General features: G+C 42.0%; 1 non-coding gene across 1 annotated transcript; it reads right to left on the bottom strand.

Moving 5' to 3' along the window:
• Positions 1-22,008: 22,008 nt before the first annotated feature.
• Positions 22,009-22,115, bottom strand: LOC111547082. The gene has a single exon (XR_002733019.1). It is a non-coding gene; the product is annotated as a U6 spliceosomal RNA (small nuclear RNA).
• Between the last annotated feature and the right edge of the window lie 341 nt (positions 22,116-22,456).

The following is a 22,456-nucleotide window of genomic DNA, read 5'->3' as shown; positions in this document are numbered from 1 at the left end:
CCAGGCCACGTGGGGAGGTCACATGGTGATATCCCAGCCAACAGATTCATCTGAGGTCCTCATCAATATCAACCCCTAGATTTCTTCAGATTGTTTCAGCCTTCAGCTGTCATGTCACTCACAGCCTTTGAGGCTTTCTAGCTGAGGCCCCAAACATTGTAGAGCAGATACAACCTGTTCTCTAGTGTCCTTCTTAGATTTCAGGCCTACAGACTACCTACAGACAAGTAAGCATGAAAGTAAGATGTTCATGCTTACTTTCCAGGTGAGGCTGTCTAGAAACCTCAACTCAGAAACATCAGTCTTTTTTTTTGAGACAGGGTCTTGCTCTGTCACCCAGGCTGGAGTGCACTGGCACCATCATAGCTCACTGCAGCCTTGAATTCCCAGGCTCAAGCCATCCTCCTGCCTCAGCCTCTCAAATAGCCACATCTACAGGCGAGCACCACCATGCGTAGCTAATTTTTTCATTTTTTATTTTTGTGTAAGACAGGGTCTCACTATCTTGCCCAGTCTTGTCTCGAGCTCCTGGCCTCAAGTGATTCTCCTGCCTTGGTCTCCCAAAGTGCTGGGATTACAGGCATGAGCCACCACACTTGGCCCAAGGCTATTCATCTTATCAAAGATTTACTGCCTCAAAGTGCAAGGAAACAACTTTACAGTGAAAGATATTTTAAAAAACACGAAACAATCTATTTTGCTTGAAATAACACTCTGTTTTTACCAGGACCCAGAATGCCACTGAACAATAAACCAGAACTAACCACATTAATTTCCTGAACCCAGGCAGAACCAGTTCCAAGTATCTCTTTTATTTTTATTTTTAGTGAACCATAAACCAAATCGAAGTTGTTTAAAACTTTATGAATATAAGTATTCCATTCAAATTACAACCAAACCAATCTATCTTGTAAAATAATTTTTGCCATTTTAAAAATTATGCTATAAAAATATTTTGCTGTTCTCTAAAATGAATCTGAGAAAAACCTCGTAAGTGAATAAATAAATGTCGTTTAAATATTTTGCTGTTCTCTACAATGAATTTGAAAATACCTCATAAGCAAATAAATAAATACGTCATTTGTTCAAGCCCTTTGGGATACACACTAATTCAATCCAAATTGATTGGTAAGATGGTAAGAAATACATTATTTATATGAACTGAGGGAGGACATGTCACTTCACACGCCAGTTCCCAATAAGCCCTAAGCACTTTTCTATCAAAGGAGCTGTACAAATTCTTGTTACATATCACATGATATATTAGAAAGATTCAGGATTTTAGAGTCTCCCAGACTGGGATTATTATCACAACCCATTTACTCTGAGACCTCAGAAAATATATAAGACTTCTCTTGGTGCATTTTGTCATTAGTAAAATGGAAAAGAAAATACACCAACTTCATAGCATTTGTTTGTGTGTGCACAGCTGTGGGTATATGTGTTTGAGGGAGAGAGAGAGAGAGGGAGAGAGGGAGAGAGACAGAAAAGGAGAGAGGGAGAGAGAGAGAAAAGGAGGGAGGGAGAGAGAGAAAGAGAGAGCATTTGTCACAGAGATGGCTAGTTTTGCCCTAAAACATGCACTTCCCCTTATGTAATGTACAGTTGTTTCTGGGTGGCGTCTAACCGGGTGATGCATTTGCTGATTCTCATCTTGTATCCAGATGAGGCTGGAATTAGGCTTACCACGTGGAGAGGCGTGATCTGTGTACATATGAGCCAACACAGTTAGATGACTGGATGCCTCCTCCATATCCTCTTCTCTTGCCTACCAACTGGGAGAAAACCAAAGAAGACTCCACAATCCTGGGAGATAGAGGTGGAGCCCACAGATGAAAAAAAAAAGGAAGTCCTGGATTCACTGCGTGGAAGAAATATATGCATTGACCAGGAACATCTACAGCAGATAATTAGAGGAGAGGGTGATGATCCACAGAGATTTGGGGGGTTTATTTGTTACAGCAGCTAATGTTACCATAACTATTACAGAGTCAGAGGAAATAATGTATACAGAATGGTAAGTCCAGTGTCTGGGAGACAGCCATGTTCAATAAATGTTTTTGTTTGTCCCTTTGAATGAATGCAGGATATCTACCTATCTTCCACCTACTCAGAATCTCACATGAGGCACCACATTTTGCACACTTGTTTAGTTGTAATCTTGCATGCTTACCTTTGTCTGTTTGAAAAGTTGGATAAATAGCAATGAGTGACTACATTTGCTTGTATAAAGCACACGTCTCCTTTCAAATTTCACGTTAGTATTGATATTTGTGCTGTATATTTAGCATCATTGAAAAAGGAGAATGAGTTTATGAAAAAGACTTAAATGCTCCCATAGAAAAACTCATATCCAGCCTGGGCAACATAGTGAGACCCCAAGGCAATTAGATCACTTGAGTCCAGGAGTTTGAGATCAACGTGGGCAACATAGCAAGACCCTGTCTGTCTCTACAAAGAATACAAACATTAGCCAGGCATGGTGGCTGGCATGCCTCTAGTCCCAGCTACTCAGGCGGCTGAGGTGGGAGGATCCCTTGAGCCCAGGAGTTGGAGGCTGCAGTGAGTTACGATGGGGCCACTGCATGCTAGTCTGGGCAACAGAGTGAGATTCCACTTCAAAAAAAAAAAAAAAAAAAAAAAGAAAGAAAGAAAATAAAAAGAAAAACTCATGTCTCATGGTTTATTAAAGAACCAACAGACATTTCAAGACCTCTCCGTTCCTAATCATGAGGTGGTAGCATTTGATAGAGAAGAGAATGGCCACTAGGGCTATATAATATCCTCCTGTGTTTCTGTCTATTAATTAAAATTCTAATCATTGAAGAAAATATTTCATGTAAAAATATTTTATTTTAGGCCGGGCACCATGGCTCACTCCTGCAATCCCAGAACTCTGGGAGGCTGAGCCGGGAGGATCACTTCATGTCAGGAGTTTGAGACCAGCCTAGGTAACATGGTAAAACCCCATGTCTACTAAAAATACAAAAATTAGTAGGGCGTGGTGGCTCATGCCTGTAATCCCAGCTACTTGAGGGACTGAGGTGGGAGGATCACTTGAGCCTCAGAGGTTGAGGCTGCAGTGAGCTAAGATCACAGCACTGCACTCCAGCCTAGGTGACAGAGCAAGACTCTGTCTTCCAAAAAAAAAAAAAAAAAAAGCCATAATAGTAACTTCATTTACTTTTCTTCTTTTGAAATCTAGTGATTCAGGACTGTGAGATGTGACGTAATACCTAGTCGACTAGCAAAATTTTTAATTTTCTGTTATATCTCTGTTTTGTATCACCCTTGTATGTGATTAGAGAAATTACTTTCAAACATTCTGATTTTATACAATTAATTTTTTTCTTGTCAATAAGAATCTAAGGAAGCCACCCAGCTGTCAGAAAATAAACTATTATATTTGAGTGTTAAAATGCTTTAATTTGCGATGATAATCTGCTTGAAGAATGGTGCCCCTCCTTCCCCCTTAGCTCATATTTTGTTGAACCAGAATTTGCTTGAAAACAGATTCTTCAGTGTTGCCTTTCTGGCTACAGGACAAAAGTATATTTGTGAAATGCTCAAGTAGAAAGCTCTTTTGCAAAAGTTGAAGCTGAGTCTTTGTTTTGTACATAATCTATTGCTTAGTTCTCTAATGGATTTAATGTGAGGGTGGGACCGGGGAAGGGGTGGGCTGGAGTACTGGGTGAGTGATCAGCGTTACCTTGGGCTTGTGGCCCATAAAACTAGGAGGGCCGTTTCTAAAGGTGGCAGCACAAAGTGACAAAGATAAAACCCATCTTTTTTTTTTAGGGTCTCGTTCTGTCACTCAGGATGGAGTGCAGTGGTGTGATTCTAGCTCACTGCATCCTCCAACTCCTGGTCTCAAGCAGTCCTCCTGCTCCAGCCTCCTGAGTAGCTGGGACTACAGGCATGTACCACCCTTCTCAAATAATTTTTATATACTTTTTTAGAGATGGTGTCTCACTATGTTGCCCAGGCTGGTCTCAAACTCCTGGCCTCAAGTGATCCTCCTGCCTTGACCTCCCAAAGCACTGAAATTATAGGTGTGAACCACTGCTCCCAGCCAAAATTCACTTTTAAAGAATAGTGTCTTAAGCTTCAGGGCTTAAAGCTCAACACTTTGTTGGGGAGTGCCATCCCAGGGTAGCAGGAGTAAGCCCAAAAGGAGGGAGGGCAAATATAAGGAAATGTGTTGCTGACTTTGCACAATGTTCATGGTGATATCTCAGTTTCTTGGGTTGTCTTCGGAGAGGCCACGTTGCCAAGAGGGAAAGGGATGAAAAAATTGATCTGTTGACACCTGTCTTCCATTGTTTAAAGTTTGTACAGCATTTCGAGGCTAAGTGCTTAATGGGTCCTGAGGCATCCTGTACTTCAACAGCAGTGTGGGAGCCCCAGAATGGCAGAGGAAGAGAGCACAGGTATGAGGCAAGATGCTTTTTAGCCATGCCTGCTAGTGACAGTAATACCTGATACAGTGGCACCAGGTCTGTAGAGGCAATGATACCTTGCAACAGAGGCTTCCAGGATCACGGGAACTTTGTGTCATGCTTGGGGCTGCCTCAGCCAAGAAACAAGGCAATGCTGTGAATCCAGGGCCAATAGCAAATCTGCAGGGATTGGGGTTTTCAATGAAAGCATCTGTAATGGTGCATTAAAATTAAGTTTTGCTAAGACGCATCCTAAATGGTGAGATGTGAGACCCCCCCAATGCGGGATATAAGCTCAGGTCCCTCGTCCTTCCAAGCCTTGCCTTTTCCGTGGTTCCCCACTGGCTGTTATAGAGTGCAACACTGGCTTCAACAGGCACCATCATAGCAGAAGAAGATGGGTCATCTACAAGCCACATTTCAAGTTTCCAGTGGATTGAGCATGGAAGTTTAATTGCATTCACTGCAGAAGCAAGTGACGACGATAAGCCCACAGGCTTATGTGGTAACTATGGACAGGATGGGGTCACAGGGTGGGGCTGGGTAGGAAAAGATCATGGCTGTATTGCGTTCCTGTCCTTCTATCTTGTCCACTGCCCATAAGTGCTAGGCATAACAGGATTAAGTGGCATCTTAGAAGTGCCCTTGGATACTGGGCATAGCTCCTTTCCTTCGGCGTGTGCTAGAAGAGCCATCTTGAGATCCCAGTCTCCTGTGCCTACTGGCTCCCTCTTCCCTACAAGGCTAAACATCCGTTTTCAGTTCTGACACTCTAAAACCGCCTGCTCTTCACCTTTTCCAGATTTCCGAGGCAAAAAGCAAGCAGCTTTTTGAGGGGGGAGTGAGGTGGGAATTGAGGGTTCGCCATGAGAGCCCTGGGAGACATTAAAGGGGGAATTTTAGCCCAAGTAAGGGTTGAAACCTGTAGCTCAGAGAACTACAGAACTATAGCCGGGGATGCTTTGAACATCTGCTCTAGAAAGATTTTGGGGACTTTTTAGATTCACCTTGGGTTTCCTGGGAAAACTCAGGGGATGGAAGATCTTAATTTCTTATCTTGGTTACTTAACATTTCATTGACTCTTCGTGTCTTTAATGTGAAACTCAACTTTCCCAAAGTGTTGGTTTGAAGTTCCTTAAACATCAATGCCTTACTCTGTTGTTTTAGGGAACTTACATGCTGTTTATGAGGTTGAATGACTGATTCTCTTGATGTTTGGAGTATCTGGCTATGCAGTTTTGCCTGAATCTCCAAGCAGTCATCAGATTTGGTAGCTGCAGATCTTAGCTTTATAGGCTATGAATAACTTTAATGTAAGTGATGAACAGGGATAAAAGAAAGAAACTTACAAAAGCAAAAGTCTGCTTATTTGGGGGCATTTCTATGAGTTTGTTCTTTGTTATTGGATAAAGTACAAATTCAATCTGTTTAGTTATTTCAGAAGCATTCAAGTCTCCTCTTTCTTCTTGAGTAACCTGAATAAACTTTTCCCCCAAGACAATGTCCATTTCTTCTTCTATTTTTAGATACTAGGATGTTTCTGGTTTTCTTATTATGTACATCATCTCTCTTATCTTTATTTAACCTGTTCTCTTTTAAAATTTGTTTTAATTAAAAATACTTTTTAAGAGACAAGGTCTCACTCTGTCTCCCAGGCTGGAGTAGAATGGTGCAATCATGGCTCACTGCAGACTTGAACTCTGGGCTCAAGCGATCCTCTCTCCTCAGCCTCCTGAGTAGCTGGAACTACAGGCATGTGTCACCACACCTGACTAATTTTTAAAATTTTTTTAGAGGGCTGGGCGTGGTGGCTCACACCTGTACTCCCAGCACTTTGGGAGGCCGAGGTGGGCGGTTCACTTGAGGTCAGGAGTTTGAGACCAGCCTGGCCAACATGGTGAAATCCCATTTCTACCAAAAATACAAAAATTAACTGGGCTTGGTGGCAGGCACCTGTAATCCCATCTACTCAGGAGGCCGAGGCAGGAAAATTACTTGGACTCGGGAGGCAGAGGTTGCAGTGAGCCGAGATCATACCACCATGCTCCAGCCTGGGTGACAGAACGAGACTCCATCTTAAAAAAATATTTTTTTTGTAGAGACGGGGTTTTGCTATGTTGCCCAGGCTCGTCTTGAACTCCTGGCCTCAAGTGATCCTCCCACTTTGGTCTCCTAAAGTGTTGGAATTAAAGGCATGAGCCACCGTGCTCAGCCTGTTTGCTTTTAGTTATGCCTTTTCAAATCATGGTATTATGCCTTTCCCCCACTTTTTAAAAAATGCTCTCAATGGAATATTTATTTATTTTTATTGTACATATTTCTGGTGTACAAAATGCTTCGATATATATGTACATAGTAAAATGATTATTACAGACAAATTAAAATATTCGTCATCCCATGTAGTTAGCTATTTTTCATGGTGAAAGTACCTAAAATCTACTTTCTTAGCAAATTTTCAGTATACAGTGCAATACTATTAACTGTAGCTTCAATGTTATATATCGGCTCTCCATACTTATTCATTCTGTATAACTGTAACTTTGTACACTTTGACTTTCCCCACTCCCCCATGTCCCCACTCCCCCAGTCCTGGTAACCACTGTTCTATTCTCTATTTCTATATATTCAAGCGTTGTTTTTGTTTTTGTTTTTTTTTTTTGATTTCACATGCAAGTGAAATCATGCAGCATTTTTCCTTCTGTGTCTTTCCCAAAAAGTTACTTTGTTATTTTTGGCTTTGACAATTCTTTCTATTGTATTTTTATTTTAGACTTCATTCCTTTCATCTTCTTTTTTGTTTTTTTTGAGAGGGAGTCTCACTCTGTTGCCCAGGCTAGAGTGCAGTGGCATGATCTTGGCTCACTGCAAGCCCTGCTTCCCGGGTTCACACTGTTCTCCTGCCTCAGCCTCCCGAGTAGCTGGGACTACAGGCACCCGCCACCACGCCCGGCTAATTTTTTTGTATTTTTAGTAGAGACGGGGTTTCACTGTGTTAGCCAAGATGGTCTCGATCTCCTGACCTCGTGATTCGCCCACCTCGGCCTCCCAAAGTGCTGGGATTACAGGCATGAGCCACCATTTCTATCTTTGTTATTTTCTTCCTGCTACTTTCCTCAAGTTTATTCTGTGTTCTGTCACTAACTTCTTACATTAGATGATTTGATCATTAATTTTTACTCTTTATCTTTTTTGATATAAGCAGTTAGGATTCTACATTTCCCTATGAGTATTGCTTTAGTGCATGCTAACACTTACAATGTATAAGATTTTATTATGGTTCAGTCTCAAGTGGTGAAACATTCCCATGCTAATTTCCTCTTTGACCCACAAATTACAGTGTGTGTGTGATTTTGAGAATAAAAAGATCTTTTTAAAGAATGTTTTTGAAATGTCTAAATGCATGGGTTTTAGTTACCTTTTTATTGCTGATTTCTAGCCATTAAATTTTGGTGAATGTGGTCTATTAGATGTCAGTCCTATAAAAATTTAAAGAACTTTCTGACTTACAATGCAGTCATTTTTAATAAATGTTTCATGAGTGGTTGAGAGGAATATGATTCCCCTAATTGTTTGGGGCAGGGGTACACATACACATATTCATAAGGTCAAGCTTATTAATTGTGTAGTTCAACTGTTCTGTAATTTACTGCTTACTTTATTTATTCCTAGGAAAGGTGTGTTTTTCTATTCCATTCTGTTGATGGATTTGACAATTTCTCATGTAGTTCTGTAATTTTTATCTTATAAATGAGATTGTGCTACTAATCATGAACAAATATAAAATTACCTTCCTGGCAAGGCAAACCTTTGATCATGATAACAATCCTCTTTATTCATAATAATACTTGCTTGCTTTAAGTTTTATTTTCTCTGATATCAGGAAACTATGCCAGATTTTTTTTTTGTCTTTCAAACTCTCATTTGTATACTAGTATGTGTATATATATATATGTGTGTGAGTATTTATATATATATGTGTGTGTGTGTGTGTGTGTGTATTTTTAAACTCAATCTGACATTCTCTATTTACTGGAAAATATTAGTCACTCCATTACATTTACTGATATACTTAATCTTCTTTCTTGCATTATAGTTTCTACTTTCTATTTGATCTGCCTTTTCTGTGCTTTATGGTTTTTCTTCTTCAGTTTTCTTTTGGATTGATTGTATTTGTTTCATTGTCCTCTCTATTGTTTTGGAAGTTTTCACTCTATCCTATTCTTTTATTTTATTTATTCATTCATTTTTTCGAGACAGAGTCTTGCTCTGTTGCCCAGGCTGGAGTGCAGTGGTATGATCTCAGCTCACTGCAACCTCCAGCACCCCAGTTCAAGAGATTCTCCTGCCTCAGCCTCCCGAGTAGCTGGGATTACAGGCTTGCGGACTAATTTTTTGTATTTTTAGTAGAGATATGGCTTCACCATGTTGGCCAGGCTGGTCTTGAACTCCTGGCCTCAAGTGATCCACCCACCTTGGCCTTCCAAAGTGCTGGGATTACAGGCGTGAGTCACCATGCCTGACCTATTCTACTCTTTTAGTCAGTACCCTTAACATTTTGATATACTTAAGTAACTTAAAGACCAAAGTTAAATAGAATATTTCTTTCTCTGGACAATCATAGACCTTAGAATACTTCAAATAACTTATCCTCTGTCTTACATATTATTGTAGATCAATATTTAATTTTATGCTGATTTTTTTTCTTTTAACCCACAAATCAGTTGTTTTGCAAATCCTTTAGATAAGGGGTAAGGAGATGCTTTCTGTGTAGGGACAGATTTTATCGCCACAAGGGTCTGTGTCACAGTTACTCAAATCTGCTGTTGTACTATAGAAACAGTCATAAAACCATAAACAAATAAGAGTGGTTGTGTTTCAAGAAAGTTTTATTTACAAAAAATAGGCAATGGACTGGATTTGGTCCACTGTTTGTCAACACTTGCTTTAGATCTTCTGATGTGATTATTGCTTTACTTAGTTACCATTTTTTTCTTGAATCTTGGACTTTCCTTCTAGGTCATCTCCTCTCTCCTGAAGTATATTCTTTGGATAGTTCCTTAGTGAGGGCCTGTTGGTCATAGGCTTTCAGGATTTCTTGACTTTGTCATTGGTTAATGTTATATCTTGGATGGAATGATAGTTTAGCTGGGTATATTTTCTCTAAATTTTTTTGTTGTTGTTGTGGGGGAGGGTGGGTAAGAAATAGCACATCCTATTATTTTTATATTTATTTTTAAATCTAAGCCCCCGTCTTGATGAACCAGTAAAAATAAATTCCAATTTAGTTCTTGTTGGACTATCTTCTCATGTCCATCTTTATAAAATTATATTTAAAGCTCTTAAACTCACTTAGTGCTAACACATTAGTAAAAATGAGAGTCTCTTGGTGTTTTAAAGTTATTATTCTATAATTTTCTGAATTTTGTAGTTGTTGCTAAAGATTTCTGGTGGTGGTTTAATTGGCATTGTTTTGCAGGTGATCTGTCATTTCTCACTGGCCACTTTGAAGATCGTTTTTTTCCTTTACCTTTGGTTTATTCTGTGGTTTTTACTATGATGTATCTTGGATGGTGGATATGGCTTGGATTTGTGTCCTGACCAAATCTCATGTCAAATTATAATCCCCAATGTTGGAGGAGGGGCCTGATGGGAGGTATTGGATCACGGGGAGCATATTTCCCTCTTGCCGTTCCCGTGATGGTGAGTGAGTTCTCACGAGAATTGGTGTGTAGCACCTGCCCCTTCTCTCTCTCTTCCTCCTTCTCTGGCCATGTGAAGATGTGCCTACTTCTCCTTTACCTTCTGCCATGACTGTAAGTTTCCTGAGGCCTGCCAGCCATGCTTCCTATACAGCCTGCAAAACCATGAGCCAATTAAACCTATTTTCTTCATAAATTACCCAGTCTCAGGTAATTCTTTATAGCAATGTGAGAACAAGCTAATACAATGGTATCTTTATGGCTCCTGCTTTAGATTTGTTGTGGTATCTAAATCTGAAGATTTACATCTTCCACTATTTTAAAAAAATTTTTAGCCATCACTTCTTTTAATATTTTCTCTTCTGTGTTCTGTACACTTTCTTGTTTTGGAACTTTGATTAGGTGTATATTAGACCAAAGTATTCTTTCCTCATCTCTTTGTGCTACATTCTGGGTAATCCCTTTCAGTTCGTTAATTCTCTTTTTTTGTCACCCAGGCTAGAGTGCAGTGGTGTGATCTCAGCTCACTGAAGCCTCAACCTCCCGGGGTCAAGTGATCCTTCTACTTCAGCCTCCCAAGTAGCTGGGACTACAGGCATGCACCTTCATGCCTGGCTAATTGTTTTGTAGAGATGGAATTTTGCCATGTTGCTCAGGCTGGTCTTGAACTCCTGAGCTCAAGCAATCCGCTTCCCAAAGTGCTGGGATTACAGGCATGTGTCACCATACCTAGTCAATTCTCTTTTCGGTTGTGTTCATTCAGCTCTTTAAACCACATTGAATTCTGAATTTTAATTATTTTACATTTCACGTTTAGAAGTTCTACTTTTTTTTAAAGTTATATGGTTATTTTGGAAGGAAGCTGTGCTAACCACTATACCACAAATACCACAGTGGTTATTTTGGGAGCCTCTAAATTTTTTATTATACATTTTATTTCATTAAATGTTTTATTTATTTATTTATATTGATGTATTTGTTTTGTTTTGAGACAGCCTCTCTCTCTGTTGCCCAGTCTGGAGTGCAGGGATGCAATCAAAGGTCACTGCAGCCTTGACCTCCCAGGCCCAAGCTATCCTTATACCTGAGTAGCTGGGTTTACTGGTGCCCACCACCATGCCTGGCAAATTTTTGCATTTTTTTTTTTTGGTAGAGACAAAGTTTTGCCATGTTGCCCAGGCTGGTCTCGAGCTCCTGGACTCAAGGAATCTGCCTGCCTTGGCCTCCTGGAGTGGTGGGATTACAAGAGTGAGCCACCACACCTGGCCTATTTAAATATTTTTAATGCAGTTATTTTATAGTCTGTATCTGATAACTCTAACGCTAAACGTTCTTGAGACTTTATTGTATATTAATCTTATTGACTCTTGAGGAAGGTGACTTTTATCCTCATGTCTTTTATGATTTTTAGTTGTGAGCTCATATGTGACTGGCTTTTATATTTGAGATTCCTGAAGAGCCTGGGATAGGAATGATTTCCTCTACAACAGGATTTGTGTTGGTTTCTCTTAGGTGCCTGGACTGCTATCAGCATGGTGCCTCTTCAATCTAGTCACTTACCCTGGGCTTTCCTGGAGCAATCAGAGAGTAAATTCAACCCCATACTCACATAAGGAAAGGGCTTGATTACACATTCTCAGAGGAGACCTCCTCTACTCACCGTCTTGGCCAAGACAAACATGTTTGCATGTGTTTTGGGCTCCTTTGCTTGAGGAAGGATTTTTTTTTTCCCTAGCTCAGCTTCATATTATGGGCATAGCTCTTGTGGGGTCCTCACTGATGTGAGGAGTGTCAGTTCCAGTGCTTCACCATGGACGTATGGAAAACTTGGTCTGTTATTCCTGGCCAAGCCGTCAAAACCCAAGTCCAGAATATGGACACCAGCACGTACCCCAGGGCAGCTTTGGCTCATGGTTGTACTCACAACTCTGGCATCAGTTCCTGTTTCATTTCAATCCCTGGAAACCTTCTTTAATTTCTCGTGAAATTTTCTGTGCGTTCAGAGCTATATTTGCTGTGGGATACCCAGCTTCTACTTGTTTCATAGTGAAACGTTTCCCAGGGTATCTATCCAATCCCAAAGCAGGAGATCTGAAGAGAGTCTTTTTTTAGAGACAGGGTGTCGCTCTGTCACCTAAGCTGGAGTGCAGTGGCACAATCATGGCTCACTCCAGCCTCAACCTCCTGGGCTCAAGCAATCCTCCCATCCCAGCCTCCTGAATAGCTGGGACTTCAAGGATGCACTACCATGCCTGGTTAATTTTCTTTTTCTATTTTTTGTAGGAATGAGGGTTTCCTTATGTTGTCCTGGCTGGTATGGAACTCCTGGGCTCAAGCGATTCTCCCGCCTCGACCCCCCCAGAGTGATGGAATGACAGGCATCAGTCACTGCACCAGGTGTAAAGTGACTTTGCCTGTATTTTGCATGCTGTTTTTCTTCCTTTGATATATATTCTTCACTAGTTATTTAGCACAAGTGCTAGTGCTAAGATTTTATTCCCTATTTGCTCATGTTAAACATGGTTACAGGTATTGTTCTAATAGAGTCTGGGTCAAGTCTCCTTGACCTTAGTATCCTTTTATCTTCTCCTTGCCTGAGATTGCAGAGTGTGAGGTCCAGGAAAGGGTGGAAAAGAGAGGGAAGGAGAGGGAGAAAAAGGAAGGGAGGGAGGAAGGGAGAGAGGGAGGGGAGAGGTGAGAGGAAGAAAGAAGTAGAGATAAGAGAGAGTGAGAAAGAGAAAGAGCGAGAGAGGGAGGAAAAAGGGAGAGGGAGAGAGATGAGAGAGAGATAGAGATGAGAGAGAGACAGAGAGGAAGAGAAAGAGGGAAAGAGGGAGGAAAAACAGAGAGAGAGATGAGAGAGAGGGAGAGAGACAGACAGGAAGTGAAAGAGGGAGAGGGGGGAGAGGAAGAGAAGGAGGAAAGAGGGAAAGGGATAGAGAGGGAGAAATCAAGATAAAAAGAGAGAGACAGAGAGAGAGAGGGAGAGAGAGAGAAAGAAAAAGGGAGACAGAGAAGGACAGGGAGAAAGAGAGAAAAAGAAAAAATGGGAGAGAGAGAGAGAAAGAAAAGAAAGGGGAGAGAGGGAGGGAAAGGGAGAGAGAGCTCATGCAGGTAAGCAGGCTGGGGATGTGGGGTATCATGGGGAGTGGGTGTTTTTCTGCTCTCTCTTCCTCAAGTTTGTGAAAAAGTCTTGTCCTGGCGCTCTCACCAAGGTCACTTTCGGGCCATTTCCCCAATTCCAGGCAGAGTCCAAAATTTCCCTTTGAACCAAGGTTGGGTCTCATTGAGCCTCTTCCTTGACTTCCCCCATCTCTCCCAGGGACTGTTTTTCACCACTCCCGTCTGTGGAAGACACAGAAGGCAAAACCCGGGGCTTCGGGTCTCAATATTTTGACCTGTGGGAAGAGGGGGACAGAACTGAGTCTCTGTGTGTTTCTTTCCCTTCCACGCCTCTCCTTCCCTCAGGATGTCTTATTTATTTTCATGACTGCATCACAAATTTCCTGTTATTGCTGAAGGTAATTAGCTCTGTGCAATTATAATCATTCTCAATTCCTCTCTGGCTTTCCTCTCCACCAGGGAAAAACAAAAGTGAGACACCGAGATTATGGCGGGGTGGGGTGGGGGGCTTCAGTCTTTGAAGCATTTTCTACACCTTTTCACCCCAACTGCCCACACATACCCTCTGCCTGCTTCTTTAGAAATTGAGATATTCATGAGCTATCTTAGGATTTTGTCTATTGACCATCTTTATTCTGTTTTGGTTTTGGGGAGAAGATGGCCATGAGAAGCACTAATTCTTAGACATTATTTCTAGACTGTCACAAAAGGATTATGGGTCAGGTGTATTGGCTCATGCCTGTAATCTCAGCACTTTGGGAGACCGAGGCAGGAGGATCACTTGAGGCCAGGAGTTCAAGACCAGCCTGGGCAATATAGTGAGATTCCCCACCCCCGCCAACCTCTAAATTTTTTTTTTAAATTAACGAGGCATGGTGGCACATGCCTGTAGATTCAGCTACTTGGAGGCTGAGGTGGGAGGATCACTTGAGCCCAGGAGGTTGAGGCTTCAGTGAGCTATGATCATGCCACTGCACTCCAGCCTGGGAGACAAGATGCTGTCTCAAACAGCAACAACAACAACAAAACATCCAAAAGGTTTTTTGACATAAGCCTTGTGGCCCTGCGGTTTTTTTTGCTTAATGTCTATTTTTATGGTGGTTTTAAATTTGTCTTTTACATTCGTTTTGTTAGTTTTGAGAGCTGAAGACACCATGATGCCGTTTTATTACCTTAATAGTACATTCAAGACCACATCGGTCCCTTTCTTCTGGGAGTGAGGGCTTTAGACCCAGAAAGACTTCAATTCCAATCTTAGCTCTGTCATTTATGGGATATTGAGCAAGTTACTTACTCTTTGTATTTCAGTTTTCTTCTTTAACACCGTGATAACAATTAATTTGTGGTGAGGTTCTGGGATGTATACACGAATAAAACAATGTTTGTTCTCTCCACAAGATCATTTCCAAAGGCAGCCTGAAAAATGGTTACTGGCCGGGTGCAGTGGTTCATGCCTGTAATCCCAGCACTTTGGGAGGGCAAGGCGGGAAGATCATTTTAGGTCAGGAGTTGAAGACCAGCCTGGCCAACATGGGGAAACCCTGTCTCTACTAAAAATACAAAAATTTGCCGGGTGTGGTGGCGCATGCCTGTGATCCCAGCTACTCGGAAGACTGAGGCAGGAGAATGGCTTGAACCTGGGAAATAGAGGTTGCAGTGTGCTGAGATCATGCCCCTGCACTCCAGCCTGGGTGACAGAGCAAGATTTAGTCTCAAAAAAAAAAAAAAAAAAAAAAATGGAGAGTACTCCAGTCCAATGGAAGCCTTCTCTGAATGATCCTCAGAGGGCAATAGAGAAAGGACAGTGAGGATAAGGGTGATCACTCATCTTTTCCAAGTGAGCGTGCACCTGATAAGACAGTTGAAATGACCTGTTGGAGGTAGCAGGAAGGACATGTGAGGAAAGTGTGTAACTGATGTGACTCTGGGGGCCATGTGGGAGGTAAAACTCAGGGGCTGCAGGTACCACATCATGGAAGATTTGTGTGTCCTCCACTCTTTGTTGTTGTTATTATTTCTTTTATTTTTTTTGAGATGGGATCTCACTGTGTCACCCAGGCTGGAGTGCAGTGGGGATCATAGCTCACTGCAGCCTCAACCTCCTGGGATCAAATGATCCTTCCACTTCAGCCTCCCAAGTTTCTGGGACTATAGGTGTGCACCACCATGTCCGGCTAATTTTTAAATTTTTTTTTTGTAGAGTTGAAGTCTCACTATGTTGTCCAGGCTGGTGTTGAACTGCTGGGCTCTCTCACCTCAGCTTCCCAAAGTGTTGAGATTGCAGGCATAAGCCACTGTGCTTGGTCTGGAATTTGTTCTTAGGAACAATGGATCTTTTGTTTTTTAATTTGTTTTTTTGAGACAGAGTCTTGTTCTGTCCCCCAGGCTGGAATCCAGTGGTGCAATCTCAGCTCACTGCAAGCTCTGCCTCTGGGGTTCATGCCATTCTCCTGCCTCAGCCTCCCTAGTAGCTAGGACTACAGGTGCCCGCCACCACGTCTGGCTAATTTTTTTGTATTTTTAGTAGAGACAGGGTTTCACTGTGTTAGCCAGGATGGTCTCGATCTCCTGATTGTGTGATCTGCCCGCCTCGGCCTCCGAAAGTGCTGGAATTACAGGTGTGAGCCACCGTGCCCGGCCAACAGTGGATGTTTTAAAGCTGAGAGTTAACCACAATTAGGTTTGCGTTTTAAAAAATCATGTAGGAGCATTGAAAGAGATGGTTAAAAAGAATGAGGGAGATTGTATACATGGCTGCAACCATATCAGACATCCAACAAGCTCTTCTTACAATACAACTTGGGTATTCCTTCCATTGAGTAGATCTGGGCAGACTGATGATACTGTGAGACTCCCAAGCCGGATCACAGAACCCAACACAGCTTCCTCCTAGGCCTCTTGGTATGTTTGTTCTTGGAACTCACCAACATGCCATGAGGATGCCCAAACATTTGTGGAAAGATCCACAAGGAATGAAATTCAGGACCCCAGCTGAAAGCCGTGGCTGAGCTCCCAGCTGACAGTCAGTGTCAACTACCAGCCACGGGGCTACACCATCTTGAGAGTGGATCCTTCGTTCTCAGTGAATTCCACGTGGGACAGAGAGAGGCTGACCCTGCTCAGCCCTGCCCAAATTGCACATTCAAGGGCAAAAGAAAGGATTATTATTGTTTTGAGACTTTGAATTTTGTCATGATTTGCTACTAGGCCATAGATAACTGATACCAGGAGGGAGAATGGAAGCAGAGGCATTCATTAGAGAACATAATTACTCAGGCCAAAGATGATGAGGGCTTAGCTAAGGCATTCATTAATTGAGCAAAATTATGACATGTCAGGCATGGTGCTATGACGTGGAAATATAACGTGAACTGGGTAGACAAGGTCTCGTCTACTGAAGAAACTGACTGGCTACCGGGCAGAGAGGATGGAATATAGAATACAGCCACTGAACTACTTTATTGTGTTAACCTAAGGATGTGTGATCTCACCACGTAATGTTAAGAGGCATTTAAAAAATAGAATAAAATAACTAGAAACATGCATTATTATATGGGTAAAACTTTTGGGGTACAGATAGCATGAAAATGACATTGGCTTTACGCTCTAAGCCCTATTGAACATGCTATAGGAAGTGGGTTTTTTTTTTTTTTGGTCTTTGTCTCCATTAGAGAAAACCTTCATGTGGGCACTTTTGATGCTCCCCTACCATTGTGTGATTTTCAGTTCAAAGCATTTGCTATTTGCATCAGTGCTTGTTGCTTTTTTTTTTTTTTTTTTTTTTTTGAGGCGGAGAGTGGGAGGATTATACGGTTTTCTTTTCAAGTGCTCTCAGTCCCTGATCAAAGGGAGGGCTTTAGAGCCTTAGTTTGTTGGAGATTCCATATAAGACTATTCTTGGTTTGGGGTTTTGAGTAAATCATTTTTGCTTAAACACCAGAGAGAAAGAGTGCTAACCCATGCATTGTCAACTACAAAGTCCTAGCCAAGTGCCAATTACTTTTATGATTTTAAAATGGAATTTGGGGGTTAGTGGTGTTCAGGGTATTCACTATTAGTGAGGGTATTTCTTTTGAAAGATAATAATTCATTCAATAATTCATTTAATTATTTGAGCCTTTACAAAGAACAGCCAGAGCTCCTCTCCATCTCATTTTTGCCACACAAAATATTGCCCCCTCTTTCTTCCTCCTTTTAAGCACCACAATAAGGGGTCATCGTCACGACCCGATTCTGCGTGTCCACCGGCGCAAGCTGGCTTTTGTTCCCATCGCTCTGCTGGGAATGGAATCATGAGAGGCTTTTTTGTTGCTGAGTTCTTTGAACTCTCCTTAGTGCACAGTTGGCCTGGACCCTCTGCAGCACGTGGTGCTGTTGACCACGGCCTGGTTCTCAAAACCTGAGTCTCCACTGACTTCTGTGCTAACATGCTTGGCTCTTACTTCTCTGATTCCTCTCTCTGCTTCTGTTGCTGGCTTTTCTTTCCACCTCTTTCTTTATCGTAAATGTTAATATTACCCCGGGTTTCGTTTTTAAATCCTGATGTGGTTTGGATCTGCGTCCCCGCCCAAATCTCATGTCTAATTGTAATCCCCCGTGTTGGAGGTAGGGCCTGGTGGGAGGTGACTGGATCGTGGGGGTGGTTTCCATGGTTTAACACCATCCCCCTTGATGCTGTCATTGTGATAATGAGTTGTCATGAGATCCGGTTGTTTAAAAGTGTGTGGTACCTCCCCCCTTTCTCTCTCCCTCCTGCTCCCAGCCGTGTAATGCTGGCTCCCCACTTTGCCTGCTGTCATGATTGTAAGTTTCCTGAGACCTCCCCAGAAGCCAAGCAGATTACAGCATCGTGCTTTCTGTACAGCCTGCAGACTGTGTGCCAATCAAACCTGTTATCTTTAAAGATCACCCAGTCTCAGATACTTCTTTATAGCAACGTGAGAACGAACTAATACAAATCCCTTCCAATTTCCCAAGATACTGTCATCTGTTTCCAAGACTTCCATCTATCTTATGACTGTCTATATTCTGATGAGCCTCAAAAACCACATCTACTATCCTTGAAGCATCAATGTTTAGGAATCACCATTTTTAAGGATACGAAATTGAACAAGCCATAGTCTCTCACAACAAGGAGTTTACAGTCTATTAGGGCAGATTAGATGTGCACACGCATTTCGTTTTCAACTTGGACTTCCCCATCTGGCCTAGCAGAGAACGGATACTCAAGACTTAAGGTTTCATGGTCAAAACTGATTTCTTCCATTGCATAAAGGTGGCACCAACACCTAAGGTGGTTAAGACACACACATACAGAGCTGTCTATTTTATTTGAAACTGGATGAAGTTTAGGAGAAAACAAAACTCCTTGCCATCTCAGCTGTAAGGAGAACTGTATCAGGTGGTGTTGCTAAGTTGTAAGCCACAAAAATGGACTCCAGGTAATTTCAACTAAGAAAAAGAGTTTACAGAAAGAATAGAAAATATGTCTTGGAAATGAAGAAAGAACTGAATAACCAAGTTTCAAAAAAAGCACCAACACCATTCTGGAAGACTGGGCAGTAGAAACACACAGATTATCACGTGCCCAAACCTGGGCTCAGAAGTAGCTCTGCCGGAACTCCAAAGTAAATAAAGCTCTGTAGGCTAAGATCTGTTAACTTAAAAAAAAAAAATCACCAATTTATAAATTTAGAGAAGACTTCATTTCTTGTAAAGGGTTATATCCTGCAAGATGGCCATCCCATACGCTGGGAATCATAGCCTCTGGCCCAGACCAGAGATAGGCACGTCAAAGGAGGAAGAAGAGCTGGGGCAGGAGTTTATGCTGAACAGGTTGGCTAAACATACATATTCAACGGGTTAAGGAAGAGCTATGAATATTCATGAAGGTGGTCCTAATGTATTTGTATTGAACAAACGTGCATCTAACATAGGACCCATGTTCACGTTGTGGTGAAGACTTAACACTTAAATGTATTACAGTTAGCCTCTAAATGTCAAAACATTTTTTCAAGATCTGGAGCTACTCAAGTGTGCAGCCTCTATAAACCGGCTGGAACCAGCCCATGGCTAGTGGTCTTCTTATGAAAAGAAGATACAGAAAGCAGCCTCTTGTCCAGTCAAAGCTGTAGTTGTGACTAGTGGAATGGGGGGGATCAGTTAGTTAGTGTCTGCTGGTGACCTAATTATTTTAATAATACTTATCCCAAGGTCAGTGCTTGTTTAGCTGCTAGAAGAAAATAAAAACCTGTGACAGTTAGAATGTAGTTCATTCTTAAAGCGTAGGGGTGTCTGACTTAACCCTTGACTGATACGACCTTAGATCCTGTTTAGAATTTGGTATCTTATTGCCACTATGAGTCTGTTCTGTCAGTCTTGTGGTCTCTGTTTTAACACTAGTGCTGGTCAACTGTGTCTAAACTGCAAAAGGGCATGTATTATGAGGCAAGTCTGACCCCGCCATCTCATCATGGCTGGGAACTCAGTTTGAAAGTTTTTCTGGGGTCCCTTTGGCCAAGAGAGTTTGTTCAGTTGGTTGGGGCAGCAGGGTGCAGGTGGTGCTTAGCTGTTCGTTGTTAGTTTACAGACCACAGTTACCTACCACAATAGAAAAATGTAGATTATCAATCACGGTGCCTGACTCATAGTGGTCATTCAATAGCAAATTTTTGAATGAAGAAATCAATGAATCCGGTTACTAGGTAGATTAGATAACACCTAATATCTCTGTCAATGATACTAGAATTCTTTCATAAACCAGTGTGAAACTTTCTGGGCATTTTAGCATGGCTGGCATGGTGAATAAACTACATTTCTGTCTGAATGGGAAGACAGGAATACTGTGTGTAGCTGTCTTATTGGCATTCAGAAATCACCCTGGTTATTACTGAACCAAATAAAAATAAACTCAGAAGAAGCATCTGCACATTACGCTATTGTTTTTTTTCACTGATAGGAGCATGATGGGATGTTGAAGGATGCCAGAGAGGATGCAGTAATGTTCCTTTGGATACAGAACACTTGAGATTTGACAGTTTCACATTTTTCTTTATTTCTGTGAAGGCAGGATCCTGACAGGGCTATATTCTGCCACTCACTCATGCTGTTTTCTTGTAAAGAAAGCGGGGAATAGAGACACCTTATTAATCAACTAGGCTACAATTTTATAGCACTATGCCCAGAAGGACACACTGAACTATCGGTGTCAGTCAGGAAAACACATGACTCAGACAAATTAAAGACTATAGAAATTCAACAGGTGGACAGGAGCCAAACTCCATCCAGCAGGCTCTGTGCCTTTAAGGCTGTCTGGGCAGCATTTGTTACTCAAGATGTGAAACGGGCAACCCTATTGATCCACTGGCACATTTGTATGTCTTGAGCCTTGTTTTAATTTCCTCCCTCCCTCCCTCCCTCCCTCCCTCCCTCTCTCTCTCTTTCTTTCTTTCTTTCTTTTTTCTTTCTTTCTTTGGAAGCACTGACTTCCAGGCATGAAGTTTGTTCCTCTACTTCTGCGGAACAAACCAGCACAAAATGTAGTGGTTTAAAGAAGATATTTATTTGGCTCTTACAGTTCTGTGGGTGAACTGGGTTCAGCTGGATGGTTTTCACTTGGGGTCTCTCCAACATTTTTTTTTTAAATCTTCAACTTTTATTTTAGGTTCAGGGGTACATGTGCAGGATGTGCGGGTTTGTTACGCAGCTAAACGTGTGCCCTGGTGATTTGCCGCACAGATCATCCCATCACCTAGGTATTAAGCCCCACATGCATTAACTATGCTTCCTGATGCTCTCCCTCCCCCCACTCTTGTGATAGGCCCCAGTGTGTGCTGTTCTCCCCTTGTGTCCATGTGTTCTCATCATTCAGTTCCCACTTGTAAGTGAGAAAGAACATGCAGCATTCGGTTTTCGGCTCCTGCATTAGTTTGCTGAGGATAATGCCCTCCAACTCCATCCATGTCCCTACAAAGGACATGATCTCATTCCTTTTTATGGCTGCACAGTATTCCATGGTATATGTGTTCCACATTTTCTTTATCCAGTCTATTATTGATGGGCATTTGGGTTGATTCCATGTCTTTGCTGTTGTGAATCTCTCAAACAGTTTTGCATTTAGATATTGATTACAGCTGGGGTCATCTGAAGGTTCAACTCTTCTCTGATATGTCTGGTGTCTCGGTGGGGGTAGCAGAGCTATGCGGGTCAGCTGGGCAACACTCTCTTTTCATGTTAACTTGGGGTACCCAACTGCAAACACTTACAGGCCAGTGCAAACTTTCCAAGATCTCCCAGAGGAAGTCACAAGACTTCTTATGACAGCTTCAGAAGCCATGCAGAGTCATAGGCCTGTTGAGACTTAACGAACAGCGACTGCATGAGGGTGTGAGTCCCGGGAGCGTCATCTCATTAGGAAGCCATCTTTGAACTACAGCGGAGAAACAGCAAAAGAACAAACATAACTAACTCCATTTTTGTTTAAGGGACCGTCACTCCTTCCTGCACGTAGCCTAGGATAATTTTAGAACACTGGGCTAATAACGCACACACAGCAATCATGTAGTTTTAAAAACGAACTCTGGGATGAAGGGAGAAGTATGTAAACAACTCGCTGTTTCGTTGTAAGATTTATATGAGCATTGTGACCTGACCAAGGACGAAGAATTTTCCAACGACCTTGGACCCTCACTAGTGCCCGGATGTCTGTGGTGGTTGGTTACCTCTTTTTAAAATTTAAATTATTTTTTAAAATATGGAATGCTTCAGGAACTTGCGCGTCATCTTTGCCCAGGGGCCTTGCTATTCTTCTCTGTACTGTTTCAATTTTAGTAAATGTGCTGCCAAAGCAAGCACTGTCAGTTACATCTTGATCCTAGCCGCCCACCGTCCCCCTGCTCTTAGCATAAAAAGAGCCTAAAACTGGTTGTGACCTAAGATGGTACTTTGGTATGATAGTCCACCATTTTCTTGCTTTGCTTGGTCTCCAAATAAACCAGCTTTTCTTCCCACAAATTCTTGTCTCTTGTGTAAGACTTTCAAGTGATCAGCAGCTGAACCCTGGTTCGGTTACAGAGCGAGGCTGTGTTAAGTCTCTTCCCGTGTATGTGGCCTCTGTAGGGGCTGCACGTGGTCTTGCCTCTCACACTGCGTGCTTTCCACACCCTGGAGTCCTATGGCTCCCACAATTTTCTCTA

This window comes from Piliocolobus tephrosceles, chromosome 8 (assembly GCF_002776525.5).
Source record: "Piliocolobus tephrosceles isolate RC106 chromosome 8, ASM277652v3, whole genome shotgun sequence".
Classification (NCBI taxonomy): domain Eukaryota; kingdom Metazoa; phylum Chordata; class Mammalia; order Primates; family Cercopithecidae; genus Piliocolobus; species Piliocolobus tephrosceles.
Note: the sequence above shows the minus strand (reverse complement) of the source record. Positions and strands in the feature narration are given on the sequence as shown.